Here is a 21,449-nt window from a genome sequence, read left to right on the forward strand (position 1 = left end):
AGAAAGCAGAGGGGGAGTTGCCTGGGCCACAGGTGGGTGTTAAGATTGATTGAACAGGGATATAAGAGAACATTATGAGGTGATTGAAATCCTCTCTATTTTGATTATGTTAGAGATTAAATTATGTGTGCATTTGACAAAATTATTGAACTGTACACAAAAATGGGTTTAATTTATAAACTGTATCTTGTATTTCAATAAAGTTTGTTTCAAAAAATATAATTCTCCATTGTTTAGATGAGCAATGTCAAGTTCTGTCATTTGTTTCAGGAGGTTTCTAAGAATATATTAGAGAAGAAAGGTAGCTGATTACTATGCTCTTTGTCTTATCTCTCTGCTGAGTCCCAGGAGAGAGAAAAGACACAAGAAAATCATTCTGAAAATGTGGACTTCTGAGAGAAACAAATACCTGTACTAGATTATGCAGTTCCTATGCCTTTCTGTCTAAAATTTGTCTTTTGAATGGTGCACTTAGAATAGCTTTTGCTCAGTTGTAGTGGCTTTTGTGGCAAGAAATGCATAGCATTTTAAGATAAGAATAGCCTCTGAGAGGGTGAATTTCAACTCTTCATATGTGTTCTGAAAAATGTTTTACATTTTGTTCTAACTATAATATTCATGGGTTTCATGGTCAATGACAAATTTTGCCCTAGTAATTACCATGCTATATTTTATGAATTAACTCTTTCAGAATATTTCCTTTGATTTGATGCTTACACTCTGTAGACACTGCTCTAAACAGATTTTTTTTTTTTAACTTTTAAAATGGTAGTAAAACATATAAAACATAAAATTTAACATTTTAACAAATTTTAAGTGTCAGTTTCAGTGACATTAAGTAAATTCACACTGTAGTGCAACCATCACCACTATCCATCTCTGGAACTTTTTTATCTTCCCAAACTAAATTTCATACACATTAAACAATAACCTGCCAAGTCAGCTTCCCCCAGCTTCTGGCCATCGCCATTCTACTTTATGTCTTCATGAATCTGTCTATTCTAGGCAGCTCAAATAAATGAAATCCTGCAACACTTTTTTCCTTTGTTACTGGTTTATTTTACTTCATGTGATATCTTCAAACGTCATCCATGTTGAGGCATGTGTTAGAATTTTCTTCCTTTTTCAGGCCGAATAATATTTCACCTTGTGTACATACCACATTTCATTTATTTATTCATTCACTGATGGACTCTAGGATTGCTTCTCCCTTTTGGTTATTGTGAATAATGCTTCTATGATCATTGGTATACAAATCTCTGGCCCATCCCTGCTTTCAATTCTTTTGGGTCTATGTTCAGATATGGTATTGCTAGATCACATAGTAATGTTATGTTTAATTTTTTGATGAACAACCATTCAATTTTCCACAGTGGCTGCACCATTTTAGATTCCCACCAGCAATGCACAAGGGTTCCAACTTACTTACATCTTTGCCAACACTTGTTATTTTATCTTGTTTTTGTGTGTATGTGTGTGTTTTTTAAAATATGTCTTAGCCATTCTCATGGACATGAAGTGATATCTCATTGTGGTTTTGATGTGCATAGCCCTAATGCAAATCGCTACTGATGTTATTAAGCACATTATCTTGTACTGGTTACTCATTTGTATATCTTCTTTGGAGAAATGTCTATTCATCCTTTAGGCCAGTTTTAAATCAGTTTTGTTTTTGTTGCTACTGAGTTGTTAGAGTTTTAAAACATATTCTGGATAGTAATCCCTTATCACATATATGATTTACAAATACTTCATTATACTGTGTGGGTTGCCTTTTTACTCTGTTGCTTATGAGCTCATGCACAAAAGTTTTAAATTTTGATGAGTTAGATTTTAATGGTCTAATTTTTTCAATTTTAACATTTTTTACATATGATTTTAGTGTCATATCCAAGAAATTTTAAACAATTTTAATTGAACTGAATATATGTACTCATATTCACATGAAAACTGAAATTTGTATATGTATATTCAGTTCAATTAAAAATTATATATTTGTTAGATATAAATATATACTATAAAAATTATAATATGTAAATAACATATATATACATATGATATATTTATATATAAAGGAATGTGAAGCTATTTATTGACTGCTATACACCAGTATTTAAAATAAAGAATACATAGCTGGATAACATTCTGATTATCACAAAGCTATTGTTTTCCTTGACTTTCTTGGCTTCTGCTAAACCAGTAACTCAAATGTTGAAAAAAATGAGCCTACATGTAAGGAATGGGTTGGGTAAAGGAAATCACATGCAGGTCAATTGTTTACATTATACAAGTCTCTTCACCCATTTATGGCAGCAGGTCCTAAACTGCCTTTTCCAAACTTAACTGATTAGGTTTCCATGAGCCAAGGCTGAGACATTCTACAAAGCATGATGTTTTAGTCAATATAGCACAAGGATTACAGCTTTTTCTAAAGGAAAGGCTCATTAGAGGAATCTTTAAATATGTCTATTTGACTAACACTTGCTTAGCCAATTAAAACAGCAAGATTTGTCTAGTTTCCTCATCTGAGTGAGGAGGTTGTTGGTAGTAATAAAAATCTTCCTTTTAGATATTTTGAAAACAAACAATCACATTTATATGAATATAGGTGTAAATGTGTGTTTTGATGTGGATGATTTTAAATTGTCCAATTAATTATAGAATCATCTATGTAATTTGAAATATTACAACTTCAGGAAAAATTTCAATTTAACTTGAAGTGATTTATTTCTTAGGTTGCACAGAATTATGGCATCCCAGGACCATGGGCCTACCCATGGTTTTTGTTTTGGTGAAAGTTTAAAAATAAACCCAAAAAGAAAACCATGTACATTTGTATTTTAAGCATAAACACACAAAACAAAAACTCAGAATCATTCTTAGGCATATGAGTTAAACACAAGTACCGATTGTACAATGACTAAGGAAGTTTCCCTCAACATTAAAAAAGCTGTTCCCTCGTGCAGAGGACAAAATATGCCATGGTATCAAATGTTCTTTTCTGATAAAGAAAGCAACTACATAAAGTTTCATTTATTTGTTGAAAGTAACCAATGTGATTGATGCAAAAAAAAAAAAAAAAAAAAAAAACCCAAATCCCCTGACAAATCTCCCAATACTACTTTGAAAACAAACATATCAAACTTGATTTTCATTATAATGTAGAGATTTCTTCACATTAGTAAATCAAAAACCAAGATCCAGATTTTATATATATATATGTCATACATATGTAAAAAGCAATGCCAACAATAGTTTAGCTTCATCTTCTAGACAAGAATGTCAAGGCAATCGCTCTTCATAAGAAGTAATTACAATTTGATGACTCATCATGTTTGCCTCTTTTGCCCGCCTCAAGTCTGCCTCATTGTATATACATACACAAGTCTCCCATTCCCGGAGAAACATCCATTCCCCACTTCTCTTTGTAACATTTTTTCTTTCTGGATCGTGACCTCTGGCGAATCCTCTTTGTTTGTCAGCAACGTCTCTTTCCTTTGATTTGCTATCATCAGATTCACTGTCAGATAAACATTTTCTTTTTGTATCATCTTTTTCTTTGCCAGCTTTTTGAGAATTAAGAAATGTTTCCGTTAACTCTAGACAATCTAAATAGTCTTCCGGTTCCCAAGTACTGTCAGCATTTGTAAATCCCTTCCACTTCTGGAAATACTCCAGCTTCCCATTTGCTATTTCCACCACACATTCTTCAGTCTCTGCGTCTTTGACTTTTTTACTCTTCCCATTCTGCTACTTTCTAATTTTTTGCAATGTAGTTTTATTGGAGGTCATTTTTTATTGCAGGCTTGAAGAGCTATTCACTACCTCTGAGCTGCTCCAGTTTCCGGCCCTGCATGCCTCACATACATATGTTCTTATGCAGCATTGTGGAAAACATTTGAATTTCACTTGGCATAAATGTAAAACTTAGGAGTTAAGTCTCTCTGAATTATTTTCTAGACAGTCCAGGCAAAATAAACTGTGTCATCTGATTTTAAATCAACCCTAAACTGAAACACTAGCGTTAAAATTGGTAATGCCTGGCTAGGATGTAATTATCAAGATATATAGTCCAGAATGCATGATTAAGGTGTGTGTCTAAGTCATTATCAAAATATTGAGACAACATTAAATATATTCATAAAGAATTGAAAACCTTTAGGCATATGTTCATTCATGTCATTCATGTTTAAATATCTTATTCCAGTTGACGAATGGTAACTAAAGGAATTCCTTACAGCAAAATATGTTGACACACCTGAACACTGATGGAGTCTATTTAATGAAAGGCTTTGAATGTACTCATTATGGTCCCTTCCAGAGGAGACTCTTCTGTGTTTAGAGCATGAAAGCTGTGCCATCAACATGTCCCTTACCTTTCAAACATGCTAGGAAACAGTAATGGTGGCTTAACATATTCAAAAGTATTAATCTATCAATATATATGCAGATTCACATATTCCTGCTAAATCACTCTTTATCTTTCTCCTCATAATGTCTTTAATTTCCTTTAAAACCTATGAAATATTATTGCATCAGAATTTACAAAAATTATGTATTTTAGGCATATAATTTATTATTTGATATGCTTCATATTTATACAACATTTAAAGAAATGCATGCAACCACTTCAAATTTTACAGAAACATGATTTTATGGTGCTGAATTTAAATGTAAATACAGAATTTAATGCAACATGCTTTAAAAATAGAATTATAGCCTCTACTTTTAGTCTATTTATTAGCAATGTTCTTTTATAGGTATATTATTTTGGCATCACCGAAATTATGTATTTTGGTTTAAGCATAACTCATATTTATGATACATATGTTCTACCCAATATAATAGGTAATACAATTCTAAATATGATCATTTAAAATTTTGGATACACAGCCTACAAATGACCAGTGAATAGTGATTGTCATTCTCTTCTAAGTTTGTATTTTTCTCTCAGTTGATGATTCAAGTATCTCATTATCACCCATCTGTTAAATTAACTTTACTTATAATTAATGTCATCTCCAATGAAAACCTCCTACACTTAAATAGAACAATGTATTAAAAACCACAAGTTTTTTTAATAAATGAAAACTACTTCAAGTTAAAATTTGAAGCAACATGCAGAACATCCTTTCCTGTTAGTGGGTTGTATAAAAATTAAAAAAAAATAAATGAATCAGAATGGCTTGAATCTTCATAATGCTAAACAGGAGACATTAATGAGGGTGCGATAACTCTATAACCTCTGTGTTGATGCTGACTTTCAGCTCAAATTTTTGTCTGGAGAAACCCAAAACTCTGTGATGATGTTAATGTTAGGGATAGAAATCCCAAAACAGGCTGCTTAGATGATTTCTAAGTTTTACACAAGACAATGGGAATATGACTTTCCAGATCTTGGGTTTCTTGTTTGTTGGATTTATTGTCTAGTAATGAGTTCCAGTTTAGTAGTCAAGAAAATGTGGATATATAACCACATGCTTTATAATTGAATATTGACTTTCCTTCTCTACCAACTACCCTGCCACCCAAGGAAAGTGATGTTAATAAGCAGAACAACGATAATCATGATTTATTTCATCAAGTATTTATTGTGTAACAGGCATGATCCTATCTCATTTCAACCTGAGAAAACTGTGTTCAAATAAAGAAAGAACAACTGTTAGAACCACATTTACATTTAGAATTTAAATGAATTTTCTTTTATTAGCCTGTCATAAAACATAATAAATATCAGCCAAATAGTATAGAAAATTTTATGGTTAAATTTTGCCTTTACCACCCTTTCCAACTCTAATATTTCTATCCTGAAGGAACATTTTAACAGTCTTTCTGTTTCCATTTTTCCTAGTGATTTCCTCCATAATTATAGATATTATTTTACCACATTTTCTTTATTTATCAACTTCAGGCAGTGCTCACTGGCTGTATCTTAAAAAACTAAAAGTTTAGCTAATTTTATCTCCTGCCTTCTTGTCCACTAATTTTGTCAATGTTTGATTATTAAATTATGGTTTTATTGATATTGATTCTTAAGTAACTTTAAATATTATAATCCAAGTTTTTATTGCTTCAGCCACTTTAAAAAATTTTGTTGACTCTTTGTTTGTAAATATAAGAATAATAGTGCCTCTAAAATTATTTCTCTTTTCTTCCTCCTTTCCAGATGCTATTTCTATTCATTTTAATTTTACATTGTCAAGATAATTAATATTATATCCTCAATCATAGCTAAGTCTTTCTTACTTTGTACCTTGACTCTTGAAATTTTAGAATAGTTTTATTATCATTTTGTGAAACATTGTTTATCACTGGCATGCTAGGGTTCAATTTCGTTCTGTCTAATGTCACTGTCCTTCAGTAGACACAGTTCAATTTACTCTATCCCTCATCCCTCATTTCAAACTCCATACACCTGATGATTACAATCTAGATTATATCCTGAGTTCTCATAAACAGTTACACTCTCTTATTTCTTTAGTATACATGCAGCAGCCTCCTGTATATGACTTCTAGAAGTTAAAAAATCTTGTCCTTTAATAACCACTCCCTTCAATTTTCTTTCCTTTACAATTTTATTCCTTTTGTGTAACTTTACTTTCATTTCAGGAGTGTTTTTGATCCAAATGAAGGCAATATATTTGCACAGGCTGTCATCTTCAAATGGAATTCATGAAAATTGGTAACTGCTTAGCTGTCTCCATGGTTCAGGCTTCTTCTCTCTAAATCATTATGGCAGTGATGGATTTGATATCTTGACACTTTTTCAACCATGTCTACTTGAAAACAGGATCTTTTCCAAGGCCACTCTTCCAGGAAAGGTCAATGGGATCAGGCCTCAAGGAATCATGGAAATAGGTAAGGTATTACTACAACGAGTTCCCCTGTGATGGTGAATTAATAATCCTTCCACTTACTACTTTTTACCTGCTTACCACTGGTGCATTTATCCCAAAGTAAGGGGTTAATTCTCAGTATAATCTTCACACCTAAGAACAGTGTAAACACTGTTGGGTTTCCTATTATGGTTAGTCAGCATAATACTTAACTAGTTTAGGGAGACTAAGATTAAAACATTCATGCTATTTTTATATTCAGGCATAACAGACCCATAAAGAATCTTAATTGTTACATTTTTATTGATAAAAACAAATAAAATAAGATCACTTACTAAGTTCCCAGGAGAAAAATCCTATTTCGTATCCATGATTGCTGCTTCTCCCATAGGCAGGCATGGTTTCACCCATAGAGAACTGGAATCCATGGGATAGTGGTGGCTTGGGGGAAAGGAGGCAAAAGGAAGAATAGAAACACCAGAGCAGGAGAGGTAAACTCTTTTGTTTTGGGAAGTCATAAAAGGAAAAGGAAACTAAAAATAAAACAAAACAAAATTCTAAGCAGGTCACCTTTAGGAATTTCAAGGATCCTCTTTGAAAGGTGAGAATTCTGGGCGGGGCAAAGGGGGAAAAGATCCTGTATCGGTATCTGGGGAGCATTACTTCGAACCAAATTCTAGTATTGCTTGATTATGGGGGTGTCTTAATAAAGACTTAGAAAATCAAAAAATGGTCTAGCACTAATACATAAGTTTAATTACTATAGGAAAATAAATGTGGAAGAGCTCTTGCTCTTTGACCAGCATACAGGTTAAGATATTTGAACCATGAAAGTTGGGAAACTGAAAAAAATGTAGTAACCTGAGTCAGTGTTTCTTCGGGCATCTAGATTCTGTTAAAGTGTGGGTCCTCAGTTTCAGTGCATAATACAGCAGACAGCTTTCAAATCCTACTTGTTCATGGAAATGTATTTCCTAATATTCTGCAGTCTCGTCTTCTTTCTGTTTATGGGGTGAGGCTAGGAGAGATGTAGATCTGTAATTTGCTTTGCAGCTGTTACAAAGTCTTGAAATTTAAATGTGATGATAAAATTCTTCTTTTAATTTTATCAAAATGCCTCGTGCTATTATTTTATTCCAATTTTTCCTTTTAAATTAACTATTACAATTCAAAAATCAATCATTGACGATGACATGCTTTTCAGTAGGATTATGCAGATCAAATCAGATCCTCTGTTCTCATGCTCCCTGGACACTGAACAAAGGTAGATATGATTTTGCCACAAACACTCCTCTGTCTCTGGTTGTCTATTTTCTTATTTTTTTTACCCACATGCCACATTAAGCAATATCCAAAAGCATCACCAGTAAATTTACAACACTAAAGAACAGCTTGCTTGCTTAATGCTGTGAGAATCGACAAGATCTAAAAAGCTAAAGCCAGAAATCTGTGATAAACTTCAGTCTGATGAACACATGAGTCAACCAAACAGCCTTCAAGAACCAGATCAATCTAAAAGTTAATAGAGAATCACTTGGTCCAAGCCATGATTTTGCAAGATATATTATCTGGTGCTATAATCCAACTTTTAGCATCTCCTAAGAGCAGACTTTATGTCAGAGCAGGGTTATCTAATGTAAGGTAGCAGATGTAAGTTAAAAAAAAAATGTTGAATAGAAAACATACTACAGGAGAAAAGCACATAATGTAATAACATATTTCTTCAAAATTATAATTTAATTGTTTTCATTTAAGTGTAGCAGCATGGTTATGAAAAAAATGGGAAAATGTAGACAGAAAGAATATGACAATGTTTAAAGCCCAATAAGAGGTTTTACTTATTTGTTTTTTAACCCATTGACATGCCCAGAGCAACAAACTTGCATTGTGAAATTTTGCAAAAATTTCTACTTCCAGAGGGCAACCTACATAAGGACTAATGTTTAAGAACAGCTTGAATTTTATAGGCAAGGGGTGGCAAAAACACTTTAATAAAGTTCACCCTGCTGATCTTGCTGATGGTACCTCCTGCAATGCATTACAACTTCTTTGTATGCCAAATGGCTGTAGTTTTAATCCACAATCATTGCAATACTGAGCTTTTTAAATCCTGGAGACACAGATTTTAATAACTAAGGAAAACAGCATAAGAATAAAAATGTTCCAGTTGGGAATCCATTTATCTGTCAGATCTCCATAGAATTACGTGTAATTGGTCAGCTTGTGAAAAGAATCCTTGTTTCTATCAGAGTATTTTTAAACAGATTTTTTTTTTCTCAATTGAGTGTTAAGTTTTGTTTTTATAAACATTTATGGTATGTATTTAAGTTAGCATGAAATTCTCAAATTTCGCCTGTTAGCAAACTGAGAAATTAAAACAAACCAGTAGAAACTAATTTTCCCAGTTAGGGGAAAAGTCATAACTAGGAATAATGTGATTTGACTAAAGCGGATACAGGGTGTACAGTTCACGGTTATGTTAACAATTCAAATTTTATCATTCATACCAGCACAGGATTTTTTTCCATATATTTCAAGTAATATGAATTTATTATCCATCTCAAGTGACATGTTTCCTATTTGCACAGTCTAATTATGGATCAATTAACACTATGGAGTTTAAACACATATCGTGTATTTTAATGCCCTATCTAGAATTAGACAGATGTTACATTTCAATATGAGAAAGATATCATTAATTATCTAACACTTAAAATGATTTTAAATGATGATGAATGACATGCAATTCTGTGCTCTTTGATGCCTACAAATTTACATAGGCAAAGCATCTTTACTTGGCGCAATATTTACAGTTATTTAGCATGTAAGGCTCTTGAGTACAAAATATAATTGGTAATTTTAACTAACAAATCATAGGTTCACAATTTATTGGCATTTCGGAATTGTTTCTAGCTCTTATGTTGTGTTTTCTGAGGCAGAGACAGGTTGCAATGTTGTGATATACTACATGCTTTTATTTACATAGAATTTCTTTTAGTCTAACGCTAATTTATTTTAATTCCTCATCCTGGGATCTTATACTAATCAGAGAACAAAAAACAGCTTGAGCTATTCTACCACCAGCTGCTTGAGGTGCTCTGAGCTCTCACTATAACTCTGTTTTAAGGGGTTGCAGAAGCAAATATGGACAAATTAAGAAAAAATACAAAAATAATTAAATATAAAATAAAGTTATAAACTCAGAAATTTGCTATAAATGATGAGCGATTATATTCTGACATATACGAGAAAGTACTACATTTCCATAGCCAATTTTCACTGTTCAAATTATCTAACCATACACATCATAAGGGGCACATATTTCAGAAGTAGAAGAGACAATATTTAAATAACTTGTCTTGCTGAAATATCTGTTACCATAATTTTGTGCGCCTTTTTTTTTTTTTTTTTCCAATACGGAGTCTCACTGTGTCTCCCAGGCTGGAGTGCCGTGGCCCGATCTCGGCTCACTGCAAGCTCCGCCTCGCGGGTTCGCGCCATTCTCCTACCTCATCCTCCAGAGTAGCTGGGACTGCAGGGTTCCGCCACCACTTTCAGCTAATTTTTTTTGTGTTTTTAGTAGAGACGGGGTTTCACCGTGTTAGCCAGGATGGTCTCGATCTCCTGACCTCGTGATCCGCCCGCCTCGGCCTTCCGAAGTGCTGGGATTACAGGCGTGAGCTGCCGCGCCCAGCCAATCTTGAGGTTTTTAAACTTTCCTTAACATTGTAATTTAAACTTACGCTATTATTTGCCTATAATTGCTTTTATAAAATTAAAGGTAATTTGATATTTAACAAGAAGATATATGACAATACAAAAACATATTTTATTAACTGGAAATGGATCTATCTCATAAACAGAGGTAGCCATCTGTAATCTAGTGGATTTCATTTGTGATACCAAGTTGTACTATGGAACATGGGTCTCAGCTATAAAATTTTGCTCAACTGTCATTAATTATTTAAAGGAAAATGTGTTTAAAGTAAGAATTAATAAGCCTAGGTCAGTGTAAACACTGGGATCCTTAAACTAAACTGCAGGGATTCTAATTCCAGCTATACCACATAATAGTTATGTGATCTTGGAACAAGTATTTATGTTCCGAGTGATTCATCCACAAAATGAGCATAGAACAGTATCTACCATGTGCAGTTATTATATAATTAAATTAATTGATGTATATAAAATATTATACAGTAGTGCTTAGTGTGTTAGTATTTACACCCTTCTTGCTGTTATTTATTTAAATTAACTATTTTCTCATATTGCTATATAAGATGAACACCCAATTCATACTCAGTGGGCTGTGAATCTAACTGCAGACAGCAAATGGGAAGAGTCATTATTTAGGGTATTAGCATCATCTATGATTTAATACTTAGCCAGATTCAAATATTTTTGACATCACTGTGGCCCTTGTACTCGTTTAGGTTTATGATGTGATGCTAGAAGAAAACATCTACCAAAATGCTTCACAGAAATAAAAAGTTTCAAATCATTTTCTTCTTTTCCTGCATGCCCTCTCATTTACCCTATGCTTCTCCTTGTCAGTAAACAACGACACTTTATTATATCTGATGGTAGACTTTATACTATACCTTTCTATTCTTTAATTGAGCCTTATGTGTTTTCTGTACCATAGTAACCTAAAAAATGCATGAGCTAATGAATTGTTAGCTCATTTTTCTGTCCAAGACTCAGCTCACACAAGGTCCCTTCTATCCTACATTATAGTATATCTACTATAATCTATTTTATTTACATATTTTACATTTAAAATGTAACATATTTCATTTTATATTTAAATATAAACAATTTATTTCAAGAAATATTTCATTGTATATGAATTAATATTAATAATATTTCTGTTATTTTTGAGGGACTATCAAAACTATTAAGAAGATTACCTTATATAAAACACTCAGGGTTGTCCAAACACATTATCCCAGAGGAAAGTCTAAAAGAACAATTATTTTTTGATCTTTTGATTATAGCTATCTCGCAGGCATAAAGTTTGCTCCTGCAAGATAGCTATAATCAAAAGATAAAAAAGTAATAGATGCTGGCATGGATGCGGTGAAAAATGCATACTTTCACACTGTTGGTAGGAATGTAAACTAGTAAAACCACTATAGAAAATAGTGTGGAGATCCCTTAAAGAACTAAAAGTAGAACTACCATTTGATGCAGCAGTCCTACTACTGAGTATCTACCCAGAGGAAAATAAGCTATTATACAAAAGAGATACTTGTACACACGTTGATAGGAGCACAATTCACGATTGCAAAAATATGGAACCAGCCCAAATGCCCACCAATCAATGAGTGCATAAAGAAATTGTGGTATCTATCTATCTATCTATCTATCTATCTATCTATCTATCTATCTATCTGAAGGAATAGTACTCAGCCATATAAAAAGGAACAAATTAATGGCATTTGGAGCAACCTGATTGGAACTGGAAACTATTATTCTAAGTGAAGTAACTCAGAAATGGCAAAGCAAAGATCATATGTTCTCACTCATAAGTGGGAGCTAAGCTATTAGGATGTAAAGGCAAAAGAATGATACAATGAACTTTGGGGTCTAGGGGGAAAGGGTGGGAGTGGGGTGGAGGATGAAAGAATACAAATTAGGTTCAGTGTATACTGTTTGGACATTGGGTACACCAAAATCTCACAATCACGAATAAAGAACTTACTAATGTGACCAGATACCACCTGTTCCCCAAAAACCTATGGAAGTAAAAAAGTAAAAATAAATAAATAAATTTTCTTGCAACTTTAGCAATCATCATCAAATAATTTTAATAAATAATTTAATCATAGGTATATTATTGATAAAGAAAAGGTTCTGTATTCTAAAAATTATGATTTAGTAAATGGATTGAAATGAGCTTTGTTTGGCTCAAAACAACATTACATACAATCACATGAAAATTACAAGCTGTAAAGAGGTTTAATACCCCTCTCTTTGTGGCCAGCATTTCTTGGTATGCTTTGCCTTGCTTCTCTGTTTCTGTTTAACGAGGAAGCAAGTGGCCACATGTACTCTTGAGGTCTGTTCTCCATTTGTCTGGGACCCAAAGTTGGAGAACTATTGACTTAGAGATAAGAATTTCATTAGAAGACAAGGGCATAAGGAATAAGGCAAATTGGGCCTCTCTTGAAACACAGCCTTATTTGTTCTAAGCATGACAAACTCCAGTGGCATCAGAACCTCTCTCCTCTCCCACTTTTGTTGCCTGTTTCTGTAATGCCTTTATATAGGGTAAAATGCAAACTTTACTTCTTTGAAATTTGAGGTTAATGTAGACATAAAGGTCACAAAATATCTATGACCCTAGACTTGTTATTGCTTCAAAAATTAGTCAAAACAATTTTCTTATGTAATAATAATAAGAGTTAAAAAATTAAGAATTTTAATTGTGGGGACATTAAATAAAACATCTGAGACCTAGGTTTAGATTAGTGGAAGCCCACATTTCATAAGCCAAAATACTGATAATCATACTTCATATGGAGTCTCCTGTGTGTTTGGTCCTTAATTCTTGGTATTTATCTAATACCTTCCTATATAATAGAAGGACTAAAAGCCTGAAGACATTCATAAGTATGCAAGCAAGCCAGTCTACAGCAACAATATGAGTATACCTCAGGTCTTCTAGCATCTCAAAACTCTATAGGCAACAGTGGGAGAGGCGTGAAAATTAACGACATGAATAGAACACATCTTACCTAGGGCTTATTATAACCAGAATGCAGTAGTCCAAATGTTTTATAACCCATAGTGCTCAAGATTGAGAATAAAAATGGATGGAGACAGAAAATATTGAGTTAGCTGGTTATTTTATGAAAACTCAAATCAAGGGGGGTACTCAGTGTGAAAGCAGTCATTAACAAAATTGTATTGAGGCAGTGGGTTGGGAGGAATAACAAAACAATTCATAGATTAGTAAGTGAGCAGGTTCTGCTGAGTATGTGGGTTTTAATCCTGGTTTTGCCACCTACTAGTTGGATGCCCCAGGGAAACATATTTCACACCTCTGTGCTTCACTTTTCTCATCTATACAATGGGGATGATAATAATAATAGTGCCTTCTTTAGGGTCATTTGAAGATCAAATTAAGATCTGTGAAGTACTAATATATTTGAACCTTGTGGGCACCCAAGAGGTTCACTGTTATTAATGGGCAAGGAAACAAATAAGAATAGCTAATGAAAAAGATAATAGACATGGAAAGCCTAGGCAAAACTTAAGTAACAATCAACATGATCAAAGCATAGCCATTGTTTTTCTTCCATTAATAATCATCTTTAATATAATAGATTGAGGATAATTTGTTCTAAATTTACCTGTGGTAGAAAATAGTGAGTTTTTTTGTCAACGAAGAAGTTTAGTTCAATTTTATGGTATGTGCACATCAGAGTTTCTGGAATCTTTATCATATATTTCAAGGTTTCTCAAAATTTAGAATAAATATACCTTTTATCTCCTGCATCCCTTGTCCTTCTGTATTTCTCTTCATTTCTAAGTTTACTTTTTGATTTTTAACACGTTAATCTCAAAATTATCTCAACATCTAACACTAAAAAAAGTTATTTGTTTTCTGAAAATTGCCTTCAAGTTGTTTTTGGTATTTTTACATTATTGCCTAGGTGCTAGGTTTTATTTTGGACAGACATAGTTAATATACAAGGTTAACTCTACGCTGTGATATAGCCCACTCAAAAAGTCTCAGGTAGGTGGGACCTGTTGGATTATGATTTTGGATTTTTTTTTGCAGAAGTTCTATTTGCATCAACATTCATTAGTTTTCATACAGTATTCCAAATTCCCTGGAACAATTTTTGATTTTTTTTTCCTATTTTCTTTTATAATTTCACATTATGATCTGCATCATTAAAACCAAGTATAAATAAAGCAACTGTTCTGAACAAAGCAGACAAAGGAAGTGGTTGCCTAGCAACAGAAATCACAGAACAGATCCTGAACTCCTACTCAGATGGAGCCTTCATACCCCAGCTTGATGGTGAAAGCATTTCTGAGTATCTATTCTATTACTGTGCATGTTCCTTACACTGGAAAAAGAGGCAGCTTTTGATCCTGCTATTAAATGGAATTGGAAATTAATAGGCTACAGTAGAGTTTGTACCATTTCTTTAAGGTTCATGAATTATTATGTTGAAGATGATGAATGTTACATGCCTGATATGCTCATGCTTTTGTTTTAGAGCTGAGTGACTATGTACCTGAGAATTATTCTGAATGCTCATGGGGTGACCATATGGGCTGAGCTGGAGATTAAAATGCATCTGAATCTGTGTGTGAACAAATCCAAAGCAAGCACTGGGACATCCTAGAAACCAAGTCAGCTTGATTCTCTCATATTGGGGATGCTATTGTATACGGCTCTGGGATTGCATATGAGGGTTTGTGAACCCATGCAAATTACAACTACTTTATATTTTAATTTATATCATAATTCCCTGTGTTTGAGCATAGGAATCTTCAAAAATTAAAAAAAACAAAAACAAATAGATTTTGTTCTCTTGCCTTGTGTGTGTGTTTTAAAAAATTATCTCTGAAATTAGTAGAAAGACCAGTATATTTCACAATTATTTTTTATTATTTTGAGACTATAAGTTAAGCTTTTTATTTCTTTATGGATGTCAGATGCACAGAATTGGGTCACTCTTCATATACTTCATATATTTCTTGTTTAATATTATCCTTCATCCTTGCAAGGCCTCCTGGATTTTAGATATTTACTTAGCAGTATATTTTTAGTGCCTACTTTGAATCTGGTTATCTTTCACAGATAAGTTAAGCCTTGTCATTGAAATCAAATCTATGAGCCAACTCATACATAGATTCTGAGAAGTCAGGTTGGAAAGCCCTCCTGAGTGGAAAAACTAAACTTGATTCTGACAATAAGTATTAACCTGAGTGGAATTAATGGAAAGATGTTGTAAAAGCAGCATAAAGTGTCATTTGTAAGAGAAGAGCATGTAACACCACAGACAAAAGAGACAATAGAATAGGAACCAGCTTTCCTGTGGAGATATGAAGAAAGTACAACGTGAAATGAAGTAAGCTGTTGAGGGCCTAGACTGTGAACCCTAAACCAATCATCTCAGGAGACAGTGGATAATTGCTAGTGGGGACTGTCTATGTGGGTATAGGGGGAAAGTTGGTGGCTGAGAGTAGTATGTTCTGAACCTTCTAAGGCACTGTTTCAGGTTTTGAGGATCAAGTGAATACATAGTAAAGAAGTAAAAAATAAATAAAGTTCTTGCTCTCCAGAGTTCACACTAAAATAAAGGAAGATGAGCACATAAATCAATGATTCTAAACTATGGCAAGCACAAGAACAGAGATTCACATGGCATGTTTCACAGTAAAAGGGAATGGGGACAAACAACTATACAGAGGGGAGGTATGGTCAGACTAGGCTTTCCTTCGCTAGATAGTATGTCCTGTCAGTTCCCAAAGAGTTACATTCATCATGTAGTAAGAGATTTTCAGGCACATCTCCATGGAGATTCAATCTCCACTACACTGTGGACTCTACAGTCATAACTTGGAGATACTGCAGGTTTGGTTGCAGATCACTGCAATAAAGAAAATATTGCAATGAAGTGAGTTGTACATATTTTTTAGTTTCTCAGTACTTATATAAGTTATGTTTATACTACACCATAGTTAACTGTGCAATAGCATTATGTCTAAAAAACACAACATCCATACCTTCATTAAAAATACTTTACTGCTAAAAATAATGTTATCATCTGTGCCTTTAGCACATTTTTATCTCTTTGCTTGTGGAGGCTTGCCATGCCTTTGACGGCTTTTGACCAATACGAGTGGGGGTTGCTGAAGGCTGGGATGGCTGTGGAAATGTGGCTGTGGACATTTCTTAAAATAAGACCACAACGAAGCTTGCTGCATAGATGAACTCTTCCTTTCATGAAAGATTTCTCTGTAGTCTGTGATGCTGTTTCATAGCATTTTACCCACAGTAAAATTTCTTTTGAAAGTGGATTAAATCCTCTCAAACCTTGCTGCTGCCTTATCAACTAAGTTTATGTAATATTTTAAATCTTTTCTTGTCGTCTCAACAACGTTCACAGCATCTTCACCAGGACTACTTTCAAGAAACCACCTTATTTGTTCATCCACAAGAAGCAACTCCTCATCAGTACAAATTTTATTACAGGATTGCAGCAATTCAGTCACATCTTCAGGCTCCACTTCTATTTCTCTTGCAGTTTCTATCATATCTGCAGTTACTTCGTCTACTGAAGCCTCAAACCCCTCAAAGTTATTCATGAGTGTTAGAATTAACTTCTTCCAGGCTCCTGTTGATGTTGATATTTTGACCTCCCATGAATTCCATTTGCAATGACATCTAGAATGGTGAATATTTTCCAGCAGGTTTTCAATTTATTTGCCCAGATCCATCAGAGAAATCACAATATATGGCAGCTATAGCCTTATAAAATGAATTTCTTTCCTTTTTTTCTTTTTTTTTTTTTTTCAGATGGAGTTTAGTTCTTGTTGCCCAGGCTGGAGTGCAATGACGCCGTCTCGGCTCACCTCTGCCTCCCGGATTCAAGTGTTTCTCCTACCTCAGCCTCCCAAGTAGTTGGGATTACAGGTGCCTGCCACTACATCCTGCTAGTTTTTGTATTTTTAGTAGAGATAGGGTTTCACCATGTTGGCTAGGCTGGTCTCAAACTCCTGGTCTCAAGTGATCCACCAACCTCAGCTTCTCAAGGTACTGGAATTACACGCCTGAGCCACTGCGCCTGGCTAAAATGTATTTCTTAAATAATAATATTCAAAAGTTGAAATTATTCATTGATCCATGGGCTGCAGAATGGTTATATTTGTAGGCACAAAATAAACATTAATTTCTTTGTACATCTCCATCAGAGCTCTTGAGTGATCAGATGCATTGGCAATGAGCAGTAATATTTTGAGAGGAATTTTTTTTCCTTAGCAGTAGGTCTTAATAGTGGGCTTAAAATATTTATCAAACTGTGCTGTAAACAGATGTGCTGTGATACATGCTTTGTTGTTCCATTTATAGATCACAAGGAGAGTAGATTTAGCACAATTCTTAAGGACCCTATGATTTTCAGAATGGTAAATGAGCTCCACATGGTAAATGAACTTAAAGTCCAAATGGTGAATGAGATCCAAATGGTAAATGAGATTAAAGTCAACAGTAGCCCCTAACAAGAGCCAGTGTCCTTTGAAGCTGCGAAGCCAGGTATAGATTTCTATTTTCTAGCTATGAAAGTTTTAGACGGCATCTTTCTCCAATATAATATTGCTTCGCCTGTATTGAAAATATGCTGTTTAGTGTAGCAAATTTCATCAATTATTTTAGCTTGATCTTCTATACAACTTGTGGCTTCACGTTGAATTTTCATGTTACGGTGAAAGCTTCTTTCCTTAAATTTAATGAAACTAATGAACCAACCTCTGTTAGCTTCAATATTTTCTTCTGCAGCTTCCTCACCCCTCTTGGCCTTCACAGAATTGAAGAGAGTTAAGTCTTTGTTTTAAATAGATTTTGACTTAAAGGAATGTTATGGCCGATTTGATCTCTCCAGACCACTACCACAAGCCTGTTTTGTTTTTTTAATAATTTTTTGTGTTCACTGCAGTAGCACTTTTAATTTCCTTCAATAACTTTTCCTTTGCATTCACAACTTGGCTAACTGTGTACTGCAATAGGCCTAGCTTTCAGCCTATCTTGGCTTTTGACATGCCTTCATCACTAAGCCTAATCTTTTCTATCTTTTGGTTTAAAGTGAGAGAAGAGATATTCTTCCTTTCATTTGAACACTTGAAGGCCATTGTAGGGTTATTAATTGGCTTAATTTCAATATTACCATGTCTCAGAAAATAGGGAAGCTGGAGTACAGGGAGAGAGATGAGGGAATAGCCAGATGGTGGAGCAATCAGAACACATACAACATTTATCAATCAAGTTAGCTGTCTTATGTGGGTGGGGTTCTTGGTGCCCCAAAACAATTACTACAGGAACATTAAAGATTACTAATCATAGATGACCATAACAAGTTCAATAATAGCAAAAATGTCCAGGCACGTTGGCTCACACATGTAATCCCAACACTTTGGGAGGCTGAGGCATATGGATCACTTGAGGTAACAGTTCAAGACCAGCCTAGCCAACATGGTGAAACCCCATCACTACTAAAAATACAAAAATTACCCGGGTGTGGTGGCATGGACCTTTAGTCCCAGCTACTCAGGAAGCTGAAGTGGGAGAATTGCTTGAACCCAGGAAGAGAAGTTGCAGTGAACCGAGATAGCACCACTGGACTTCAGCCTGGGAGGCAGAGTGAGACCCTGTCCCAATAATAATAATAATAATAATAATAATAATAATAATAATAATGAAAAATTTTGAAATATTGTGAGAGTTACCAAAATGTAACACAGAGACACAAAATGAGCGCATGCTATTGGAAAAATGGTGTCAATAGATTTGCTTGAAGCAGGGCTGCCACAAAATCTCAATCTATAGAAAGCACTATATCAGCAAAAATCAACAAAGCCAAAGCTCAATGAAGCAAAGTCTACCTGTACTTCCCAAAGATGTGACTTCTCAGAGTTCCCAGAATTCTGTCAGCAACTATCACTTTGGTACCTTTTCTCACCTGCCCAAATCAGAACTAACTTAGAGGTTGCCCTTTCAGAGCAGTTGCCCCTCTCCCTCTCTAACATAAATGCATATATTATTTTCCAAAGCTGTCTTTCATTTTAGTAAAGTTGGTTCCTTCTCTAAAGATCAGGAGTAACTGCACGAAAGTAACACAGAATGTGAACGGTTTAGAGGCACTCAAATAAGTGTTCTCTTTAGTTCTGTGATTGTTTTCAGTTTCAAAATTGCTGTGAAATGAAAACATACATATAGCTAGACAGAAAACCCTACTGGAATTGGCCACAGTGCTAATTATTTATATCCCTCTCACTTCTTTAATTTGTTGTGGTGAAATGAACGTGATCAGCATGGGGATTCATGGTAGGTAGGTGGCTTTGAAGTTAGACTGTTTTAAGCTATGTCTGTATAAGTCAAAGTCTTTATAGATTTCACTCTTCCTGCTTCTACTGCCACCTTCTATGTTGCTGAGGAATTCAGAGTTTCTTTGGATTGAACATTAGGACATTTTCATATTCATAATTGTCTCTTTTTTCTGTATGGTATATAACATTAGAAGGGCTATAGGCTACATGGGTAGGATGGAAGTTAAAACTCAGTTCACTCATCCCAGAAATTATTCAGATGGCTGTGAAGCAATATTCTTCCTTGAAGGATAGTAGGGTGAGAAGAAAGAGCACAGGAAATTGAAGACTTAGAGTTGACATTTTGGCTCCACCATTTACTTACCATATGGCTTTGTTTGGTAGTTAAGGGGAAAGGAACTTAATTTTCTTTGGTGCAAAATTAGAATAATGCCTAGCTGTCAGTGTTGGTGTCAGAATTAATTAAGATAAACAGAAGGGCCCAGCGTATAGATAACCCTTAACAAATGCTGGACTCTCCCCTTTGCTTAGTTTTCCTATTTGTTATTCCCTGATATATCAGCCTTATGTCTAGATGGGACTGAGACTTTGACGGTTTGGGCATATCTATTAATTAATGTTAATTTGTGAATTTAAGCACTGAGTGTTGTCACTCCTCTGATCTAGTGAAAAACTATCTGTCGAAAGACTTGAATTCCATCATTTTACATTTTGTGTGGTCCACAGCTCTTTTCTACTGTGGTCTAAAAACTTTAAGGGCATTCTCCTAGTTTCTTAGCCTTACTCACCTAGTTAGCAAGTGGAGTTACTTTGCAAATTTATAAAAATCTTCAGTTTGTGCTATGACATTTACATGTAGCTATAGCTATGATATTAAACCTTGTATTCAGAATTATTATTTTTTTGTTCCTTTATTCATATATAATATTTGTTTATATTTATGGGGAACATGTGACATTTTGATCTGTGTACACAATGTGTAATGATCAAAATTCTTCCTCCTGCAATGCAGAGAGAGGCTATTGACACCTGAGAAGGAATATTTGACATACATTGACAAGAGTGCATAGGTAGCTAGAGGATGTATCTACTTCTGAATTTTGACAGAGTCCTTTGCTACATTTGCATTTGTTCATTTGCTTATTTATTAAGTTATTTATTACTTATTCAACAATTGTTTAATGTATACTGATTCTATACATGACCTTGTATTTGACAGGCTTTATGCTGCAAGGCATACACCATGATTTTTGCTTTCTCATAATAATGTACTTAGTAAGATGTGTTACACATTATGGTCATTCAATCCTATTGAAATGAATTCTTGAGAAAGAATTGTGTAGTACATTTACTTTAGTGTTCTCTAGTGTTCTATGATATGATAGATAAAATAGGGAAAGTAGAAAAATTGGTAGATTTTATTAATATACAGGCACTAAATTTTTTTTCTATTATATGTACTGATCTTTTATTATTATAAATCAGCCACATATATCATATCATACTTATACCACATCTTTGCCAATGTAGTCATTTTTTTGTATT

This window comes from Macaca nemestrina, chromosome 11 (assembly GCF_043159975.1).
Source record: "Macaca nemestrina isolate mMacNem1 chromosome 11, mMacNem.hap1, whole genome shotgun sequence".
Taxonomy (NCBI): domain Eukaryota; kingdom Metazoa; phylum Chordata; class Mammalia; order Primates; family Cercopithecidae; genus Macaca; species Macaca nemestrina.